This window comes from Hyla sarda, chromosome 6 (assembly GCF_029499605.1).
Source record: "Hyla sarda isolate aHylSar1 chromosome 6, aHylSar1.hap1, whole genome shotgun sequence".
NCBI classification, from domain to species: domain Eukaryota; kingdom Metazoa; phylum Chordata; class Amphibia; order Anura; family Hylidae; genus Hyla; species Hyla sarda.
The window spans coordinates 61,324,651-61,334,790 of NC_079194.1; the positions used below are offsets into that span (position 1 = coordinate 61,324,651).

Consider the following 10,140-nt stretch of genomic DNA (forward strand, 5'->3'; position numbering starts at 1 on the left):
TATCTTATTTCACGATTGTGATTTTGATTATATCCTATATTATTTCTCACTTGTGATAACCTTAAGTGGAATGTGAATGTGATTCTATTATAGACAGGGGAGGAAAGGGGAGGGAATGGAGGGAAGAGGGGAGGGGATGAGAGTTGGGGAACCTGTAATTTCTTTTGTGATAGTGTAAATACATGAAGGTAAATCATTATAAATATACTGTTTTAAATAATCAGTGGTGTAGATTACACCATAAGGAAAATTACACATTACTATTTAGTTTAATATTTTAATAGGACAAATAAAAGTTATATTTTAGGAGGTACTTAGTTTAAGGGTTCCCTTTAGAGGGTTTCCCCTAAAATAGTTGTGAATATATTATGACCCTGGTACCCCCTGTGGGGCATTTGTTGTGATATACTACACAAAAATGACACATTGGCCCAGATTTATCAAACTGTGTGAAAGAAAAAGAGGGATTTTCCCACAGCAACCAGTCACAGCTCAGCTTTCACTTTACCAGAGCTTGTTAGCTGAGCTGTGATTGGTCGCTGTGGAAAAATCACTCTATTTTTTCTCTGACACAGGATGATAAATCTGGGCCATTATCTTTATGATAATAATATGATATTTTTACAACGATACTCACATTATATAGGTTTTGTATTATTTTACTACTTTTAAAAAGTTATAGCTTTTTGTAGGAAAATGTGTATGTTTTAAATCATCCTCTTACCCCTATAAGACAGGGTTTACACTACGTTTTAAGCAATACGGACCGTATCCGGCCCGTATGTAATGCATTTCAATGAGCCAACCGGAGTTAAATGCTGACTCCGGTTGGCTCATTTTTACCTCATATACGGTTTTCCCACCGGACCTAAAACCATGGTCTACCACGGTTTTAGGTCCAGTTAGAGAACCGTATACGGGGCAAAAATGAGCCAAACGGAGTCAGCGTTTGACTCCGGTTGGCTCATTGAAATGCACTACATACAGGCTGGATACGGCTGGGATACAGGAGCACCCGGTTTTCGCTCCCCCCAGCTGTATACGGTCCCGTATGGCTTAAACCGTAATGTGAACCCAGCCTAACTCTTATTTTTTTTATTTGGGGATGTATGAGTGCTCATGATCTGAAGTTTTTATTGGTACCATTCTTGTTCTGATTGGACTTTTTGATATTTTTTTAATAAATTTTTATATATATGAATGTATATGAATTGACCAAAACTCAGCAATTCTGGACAAATGAGTGATGTCAATCCAAAGCAAAATTGGTGGCTCACAAAACAAGCCCTCATATAGTTCTGTAGGTGGAAAATTGAAAGCATTATGATTTTTAGAAGATGAGGAGGAAAAAACCAAACTGCAAAAATGAAAAAGTGTCCTATATTAAAGTTTTCTCACCATTTTTATTCCCTTTAGGGAACTATCACGTCACTTTTTTTTGCAAACACTGACCAATGCTGTACTATAGCACTGCATTGATCAGTGTTATTGGCGTTCTATTTATACAGGCTGCCTATATTTTTGGAGTGCCGATCTGACGGCACTGAGCCAGGTAGGGCCCCTTCAGCCTTCCTCTCAGCTGATTGGGACTCTGCAATTTTGCCGCTGTGGTCCCGATCAGCTTAATTAACTGACTAATACATGTGTTTTAACACTTTTAGACACTGTTATCAACTTTGATAGCAGTATCTAAAGGGTTAATGTCGGACATCAGCTTGATTGGTGATGTCTGGCATCAGCCGAGGGTTCCAGCTAATGATTTATACAACACTGTGGGAGCAGGCACTGTGCGTACATGTACGCCTTGCATCCTTAGGGCTCATTCACACGGATGGATCCGCAGTGTATTTTACGCTGTGGATCTGCTGACAATGGACCCTACATTGTGCCTCCATCTGTGCCTGCTCATAGCCATAAAAAAAATAAAAGATAGCATACTCATTTCCCTTGCTCCCCTTCTGGTGCTACTATTCCAGTAGTCTTCTACTTCCTCCTTTCAATGATGTTTCATTTGGGTAGGAACCACCAGCTCAGCTAATACCTGGGCTGACTGGGCAGTTTTTGCCCACAGGAAACATCATCAGGAGGAGGAAGAAGAAGAGAAGAACAGATAATATAACAGTGAGAGTATCATGGAGTGGGAGAGGTGAGTATGCTGTCTTTTAGTCATCCAAGCAGGTACTGTGGCTGGGGTCAGGACTGCACTCTTCTTTCAGGTTTGGCTGGAAATGTTTTTTTTCTTATAGTCATGTTAATGTAAATAGAATTTTGGCAGTTATTATCCAACTTCTCCTAAACAAGGAGAACATCAGTACTGCTGCCATTAAGATGAGAAGTCTCCCCTATCCCTCCTTCTTCCATCATCACCGTCATTTTTTGTTCTGATGGGACTTTTTGATCACTTTTTATTACTTTTTAATGGTATATGAAGTGACCACAAATGCACAATTTTGGATTTTGGTATTTTTTTACGTGTACGCCATCGACCGTGCAGTTTAGCTAACCTTATATTTTAGTAGTTCGGACATTTACGCACACGGCGGGACCACATATGATTATTTTTTATTACATTATTTTAAAAAAAATGGGAAAAGGGGGGTGATTTTAACTTTTAATAGGGAAGGGGTTAGTTAATTCACTTTTATTAACTTTTTTTTACAGTTTTTCTTTTTTTTTTTTTTTTTGCCCCCACAGTGGGCTACAACATGCAATCTTCTGATTGCATATACTGATCAATGCTATGCCATCCTCTTTAGGTTCCAATTTTTTAGCTGTTCTGAAGAAAGCATTGGGTTTAGGCTAGAAATATATTGGCCCTCATTTACTATTCTAAACCCGACTTGTTTTGTCGGGTTTTTCTGTCGCATCTTTGTCTGCGACATGTCGCAGACACCGTGCGCCAGTCTGCGACATGATGCGACATTTTTTGCCGACGGACCCGATTTGGATTCTCCCAACCCCAAAAAAGGGGTGTAACCTGACATTTCTGAACTTTCCTACGTATTTATAAATGCAGAAAGTAGTACAAGAAAAAACTTTTTTTGGGAGCGGTGTACTAATCCTTCCGTTGGCAACACTTTTGAATGAATAAAATTCACACTTACACTTGGTGAGTGGTTACTAGAACCACTCACACACTTTCAAAAGCCCGTAGATACAACCAGTGATCTCTTATATCAGTCCTTTCTCCGCATCTATCCTCCTCGGCAAGTGACTCGTCACTCCGAATAATATAATGAAGAAACACAAAAACAAATATAGGAGAGCGGACAGGATCGATATTCATATGCAGCCACTTTACAACTTTCCAAGCGCAATTTTACTTACTTCAGCGAGAGGGGTTTTTTCGTCCTTAAACCCCCCTCAATCCGGCTAGCCTTCGAAAAAGTTTGTTTCCACCACGCCGTCCAAATATATGGCACACCGTCAATCACTTCTTTTTCGGATCCGTCCAAAATTTTTCTTTAAAATCACTGTAATGCACTTAACTTCATACAAAATAATAATTTATTTCATAATCCATACAATTTGTTTAATTGTTGTGGATTTTTCCCTACAACTCAGAGGAGTTGGAAACCAAGCCAAAAAAAAACGCAGGTGCGACAAACAGGATGCGACATAATAATCAATACCAGGGGAAAAAAGCAATCGGGTAAGAAAGCAACGTAGACTTACAATCCGATTTTCTAAGTAAATGAGGGCCATTGGTGACATGTAGCAGACAAAGATGCAACAAAAAAACCCGACAAAACAAGTCGGGTTTAGAATAGTAAATGAGGGCCATTGTGTTCTTGGTTTCCATCACAGGAATCTGTCAGCTTCCTGATAAGAATGGTATACCACCATGAACAGTGGCAGACAGCATCAGGTGTCAATCATTTTACATTTCAGTGGCCTGAAATGTGAGATTTTCACTGGTATAAGGGACTTAATATTGGTTGTGCGCTTCTCTCCCCAATCTTAAATGGTCCTATGGACTTACATTGTGTGACTTTCATTGACTATGGGAGCGCATACTACACACATGTATGTTATTCACGCCCTCAGCCCAGATAAGCCCACAGTTTGACAAACCGTATGAAGGCATGTGATCGTCCCCCTAAGCTATGCCCCCTAAATGCAAGTTGATGATGGCCGTCACACCCTCTCCAATAGACTTGCATTGAGGGGGCTTGGCCGTGACGTGACGAGCGGGGCGCAGCCGTGACGTGATGAGCCTCCAGCGCTGCACCCGATGCTCTAAAAGAACACCGGTGCAGCAGGGAGATCGCGGGGGTCCCTTTGGATAGGGGACAAGATGTCTAGTGGCAGAGTACCACTTTAAGGATCACAAAAACGATATCACCTGTGTAAAAACATCAATGGACCTTTAACATAATAGCAACTCGAGTAAATGCATATTATAATGTAATATCAGTCTCTCATAATGCCAGGAGGTATTTGTATCTGCTCATCTCATGTCCTCTCACAACATCTGTACTGTGTTAAAAAATAACAATGTAGAATATGTGACAGCATCCAGCATACAATATAATGGTCTAGATCTTTATGCACCTTACAGCTTGGTACACAATTTTTTTTAAAGGGGTTTGGATTTTTCCATAGGATAGGCCACCAATCAGTGATCCTCACTCACACTACACAGAAGCAGTTCAATCATACTAGCATGGAACACCCCTTTAAATGAGCTGCACAATGAGCTTCTCAAATGGTGGAATCCAGGGAATTGAAATATTCAGAGACGTATGTCTGATTGCGGGTGGTCCGACCGCTTGGGCCCCTTTCATCTCATGTACGAGGCCATGCCACTTACTAGTTCTCAGCATACCTTCCGGCCGCCACCCTCCTAAATGTAGGCGAGTGATGGCCAGCTCAGGCAATTACCAGCTTAGGCGGGACATCAATGCAGCTGGTGATTCGCTAAGCTGGCCAACACTTGCCCACATCCAGGAAGGTGGGGCTGGAGCATCCTAAGAGCAGGTAAGTAGGATGGTTCCCATACAGAAGATCGTGGGGGGCCCCAGCGGTCGGACCCCCCCACGATCAGACACTTTTTCCCTATCCCCACATTAGGTAGAAGCAGGTCCCCCCCGACTCTCACACAGACAGACAGACACCCACACATGCACACACATAGACACACATACCTGTCCTGTGCTGCGCTTCTCCTCTCCGGCAGCGGCCTTACGAGTGACGTTACTGACGTCCTCCTGTGCGGGTCTGTGGAGGGACGTCACATGCGCGACGTCCCTCATCAGACTCGGGCCGGTCGGCCAATCGGAGACAGGGAGAAGGAGGGCGGGGTAAATGAAGTCTTCCTGCATTTAGCGCTGCTTGCTGCTTGTCTCAAACTCCTGGCCCGCGCGGCATTTGCGACCTGCGGAATGAAAGTTTGTGGCCCACACAGGTATGTGTAATTTATATTGCCCGATGCCCAGGAAATGCAGTTCCGGGCGCCGGGCAGGTAACTTCTTCAGGCATTTAGCCCTTCTTCGGGCAAGCAGCGCTAAATGCCAGAAGGCTTCACTTGCCCCGCCCTCCTCCTCCCCGTCTCCGATTGGCCGACCGGCCCGAGTCTGATGAGGGATGTTGCGCATGTGACGTCCCTCCGCAGACCCGCACAGGAGGACCTCAGTGGCGTCACTCGTCAGGCTGCCGCCGGAGAGGAGAAGCGCAGCGCAGGAAAGGTAAGTGTGTCTATGTGTGTGTGCATGTGTCTGTCCGTCTGTGTGTGTGTGTGTGTGTGTGTGAGAGTCGGGAGGGGGGGGGGGATCTGCTTCTACCTAATATGGGGAAACTGTTACTACCTAATGTGGGGAATCTACTACTACCAAATGTTGGGAACCTGCTTCTACCTAATGTGGGGAACCCGATTCAACCTAATGTGGGGAACCTGCTACTACCAAATGTCCAAATGTGGGGCATCTGCTTCTACCTAATGTGGGGAACCTGCTACTACCAAATGTGGGGAACCTGCTTCTACCTAATGTGGGGAACCTGCTACTACCTAATGTGGGGAACCTGTTACTACCTAATGTTGGAAACCTGCTTCTACCTAATGTTGGGAACCTGCTACTACCTAATGTGGGGAACCTGCTTCTACCTAATATGGGGAACCTGCTACTATTTAACCCCTTAAGGACTCAAGGTTTTTCAGTTTTTGCACTTTCGTTTTTTCCTCCTTACCTTTTAAAAATCATAACCCTTTCAATTTTCCACCTAAAAATCCATATTATGGCTTATTTTTTGCGTCACCAATTCTAATTTGCAGTTACATTAGTCATTTTACCCAAAAATTCATGGTGACACGGGAAAAAAAATCATTGTGCGACAAAATCGTAGAAAAAACGCCATTTTGTAACTTTTGGGGGCTTCCATTTCTACGCAGTGCATTTTTCGGTAAAAATGACACCTTATCATTATTCTGTAGGTCCATACGGTTAAAATGATACCCTAATAATATAGGTTTGATTTTGTCGTACTTCTGGAAAAAATCATATCTACATGCAGGAAAATTTATACGTTTAAAAATGTTATCTTCTGACCCCTATAACTTTTTTTATTTTTCCACGTACAGGGCGGTATGAGGACTTATTTTTTGCGCTGTGATCTGAAGTTTTTATCGGTATGATTTTTGTTTTGATCTGATTTTTTGATCACTTTTTATAAATTTTTTTATGGTATAAAAAGTGACCAAAAATACGCTTTTTTGGACTTTGGAATTTTTTTGCGCGTACGCCATTGACCGTGCGGTTTAATTAATGATATATTTTTATAGTTCGGACATTTGCGCACTCGGTGATACCACATATGTTTATTTATTTACACTGTTTTATTTTTTTTATGGGAAAAGGGGGGTGATTCAAACTTTTATTAGGGAAGGGGTTAAATGACCTTTATTAACACTTTTTTTTTACTTTTTTTTTTGCAGTGTTATAGGTCCCATAGGGACCTATAACACTGCACACACTGATCTCTCATGCTGATCACTGGCGTGTATTAACATGCCTGTGATCAGTGTTATCGGCGCTTGACTGCTCCTGCCTGGATCTCAGGCACGGAGCAGTCATTCATCAATCGGACACCGAGGAGGCAGGTAAGGGCCCTCCCGGTGTCCTGTAAGCTGTTCGGGATGCCGCGGTGAAATTTCACCGCGGCGGTCCCGAACAGCCCAACGTCTGAAGGGTTAATGCAGGGTATCACCGTGATCGGTGATGTCCTGTATTAGCCACGGGTCCCGGCCGGGACCGACCCGATATGACGCGGGGACACCGCGTGACCCCGCGGCATATCGCGGGAGCCGGCGGAGGACGTAAATATACGTCCTGTGTCGTTAAGGAGTTAATGTGGGTAACCTGCTACTACCTATTGTGGGGAACCTGCTACTACCTAATGTGGGGAACCTGCTACTACCTAATGTGGGGAACCTGCTACTACCTAATGTGGGGAGCCTGCTACTACCAAATGTGGGGAACCTGCTACTACCAAATGTGGGGAATCTGCTTTTACCTAATGCAGGGAACCTGCTACTACCTAATGTGGGGAACCTGCTACTACCTAATGCGGGGAACCTGCTACTACCTAATGCGGGGAACCTGCTACTAACTAATGTGGGGAACCTGCTTTTACCTAATGCAGGGAACCTGCTACTACCTAATGCGGGGAACCTGCTACTACCTAATGCGGGGAACCTGCTACTACCTAATGCGGGGAACCTGCTACTACCTAATGTGGGGAAGCTGCTACTACCTACCTAATGTGGGGAAACTGTTACTACCTACCTAATGTTGGGAACCTGCTGCCTATCTAATGTGGGGAACCTGCTGCCTACCTAATGTGGGGAACCCCCAGATGTAGCACCCCCATCACCTGTCAACTCATGCTATTACCACACGGGGGTAGGGGGAATGGAGCGTTGCTGGAGGATGATTAGGGGCGCATGATGGGGGCATTATATGTAAGGGGCGCATGATGGGTGCATTATATGTAAGGGACGCATGCGGCCCAGCCTCACCCAGCTGCTACCTCCAGTGGCCCCCAGATAATTTGACTTTGAGACCCCTGCTGTAGATAGAGTATAGGCATCTGATAAGTAAAGTTCCCCAGAGTACCACTTTAAGGGACTCCAATTGGGCTAAAAAGAAAAAAAGAGCTGGTAACACTTGCTAAATGCTGTCAGAAAGCTTCTTATTGTATATGGCCCTTGGGGATAAAGAGCTTATGGATTGGGGTTATCTTTATGATTTGATGTCACTACCCCATTAGTGAACCCAATAGACTTGATGCCCTTGAAAAAAACAAGTTAGCAGGTGTGTCTACTGATTTATCCACTATGGCTGGGTTCACTCAATGCATTCTGATTTGTATTGGATTCACATTTTGGTGCAAGCTTTTAGACAAAGTCAGGAGGGGGTCCAAAACACAGGGAAAAGGTAACAACATTGTAGTAGTCTGGGGGGCTAAAATCTCATGACAGTTACGCTATAAAGGTGGCCGCCCCTTTATTTATTGGGGGGATGGACTAAATCCCATTGGTCAAGCTGTGGGTCATGGGTTAAAGCTGGTGCTCTCTGGGAGTACATGTTACAACCAGTCATATAACTGCATAACATAACATGTGATAGGATTACTCACATAGGTCCTTGAGTCCTCCACAAGCCCTGTATACCATCTAGACATTAGGATCCTGTATATGCTCTTAAAGATACACATGCCACATTTAGTAAATTAACAAGAGAACAAGGGAAGTCCCTGCAGGGGAACCTCCAGGTCACGGAGGGACTCAACCTGACAGGGCTTACAGGTAGTACAGTACCATGTACCTGTAGTGGGACATTATATATATATATATATATATATATATATATGTATATATATATATATATATATATATATATATATATATATAATGATTTACCTGCGTGAGGAGGAGGGTTCATGTTTATCGAATGCATTTGATTTACAGTTTGCCTTTTCTATCATTGTACAAATATAGAGATGTGCCCACATTGGCTGTACTCCTTGGATGAGGATCTGTTCAGCGACCCGTGAGGGTTTTCTGCATTTACAAGACATAATGAGGAATGATTTCTCCCCACAATCTCCGGTTGCTGTGCTGCTCGCTGTCTGCATAGTGATGCCTCTAAGCGTGCGCGCTTGCACTGACCCACAAATGGAGTTCTGATTAGCTGCTATGGAAACAGAGCCCGGAGTGCCAACATCAGTGAGCGAAGGTGAGGAGAAGAGGAAAAGTCAAGACAAATTTTGGAACATTGTGGACACGTCTGAATCTTAATATTACAGAGTCTATCATTCTATGAGCAGTTAAATATTTCTCCAGCTGTTTGGAATTCGAAGCGTATGGAGAAAATAATCTTCCTGATTCTCCACACCAGGGAAAGAAGAACCTACCTATGAGCATGAATTAAGTTATTTTCCCCAGAAATACTAATGTCCTGAAACATATAGGTGAATGCACTGATAGTCCCCAAAGTCAATATACATAATAGATTTTATATATATATATATATATATGTATATACACACAGTGGGGCAAAAAAGTATTTAGTCTTCATAAAGTATTTAGTCAGCCACCAATTGTGCAAGTTGTCCCACTTAAATAGATAAGAGAGGCCTGTAATTTTCATCATAGGTATACCTCAACTATGAGAGACATAATGAGAAAAAAGAAAAACAAAATCCATAAAATCACATTGTCTGATTTCTAAAGAATTTATTTGCAAATTATGTTGGAAAATAAGTATTTAGTCAATAACAAAAGTTAATCTCAATACTTTGTTATATACCTTTTGTTGGCAATGACAGAGGTCAAATGTTTTCTGTAAGTCTTCACAAGGTTTTCACACACTGTTGCTGGTATTTTGGCCAAATCCTCCATGCAGATCTCCTCTAGAGCAGTGATGTTTTGGGGCTGTCGCTGGGCAACACGGACTTTCAACTCCCTCCAAAGGTTTTCTATGGGGTTGAGATCTGGAGACTGGCTAGGCCAATCCAGGACCTTGAAATGCATCTTGCGAAGTCACTCCTTCATTGCCCGGGTGGTGTGTTTGAGATCACTGTTATGATGAAAGACCCAGCTACGTTTCATCTTCAATGCCCTTGCTGATGGAAGGAGGTTTT

At 43.0% G+C, this 10,140-nt stretch overlaps 1 long non-coding RNA gene across 1 annotated transcript in view; it reads left to right on the forward strand.

Annotated features, from left to right (window-relative positions):
- Positions 1-9,434, forward strand: part of LOC130275671 (uncharacterized) — a 25,630-nt gene extending 16,196 nt beyond the window's left edge. Inside the window, exon 3 of the long non-coding RNA XR_008844865.1 lies at positions 8,996-9,434. This is a non-coding gene — a long non-coding RNA (uncharacterized LOC130275671). The remainder of the gene's footprint in view (positions 1-8,995) is intronic.
- The last annotated feature ends 706 nt before the right edge of the window (positions 9,435-10,140 follow it).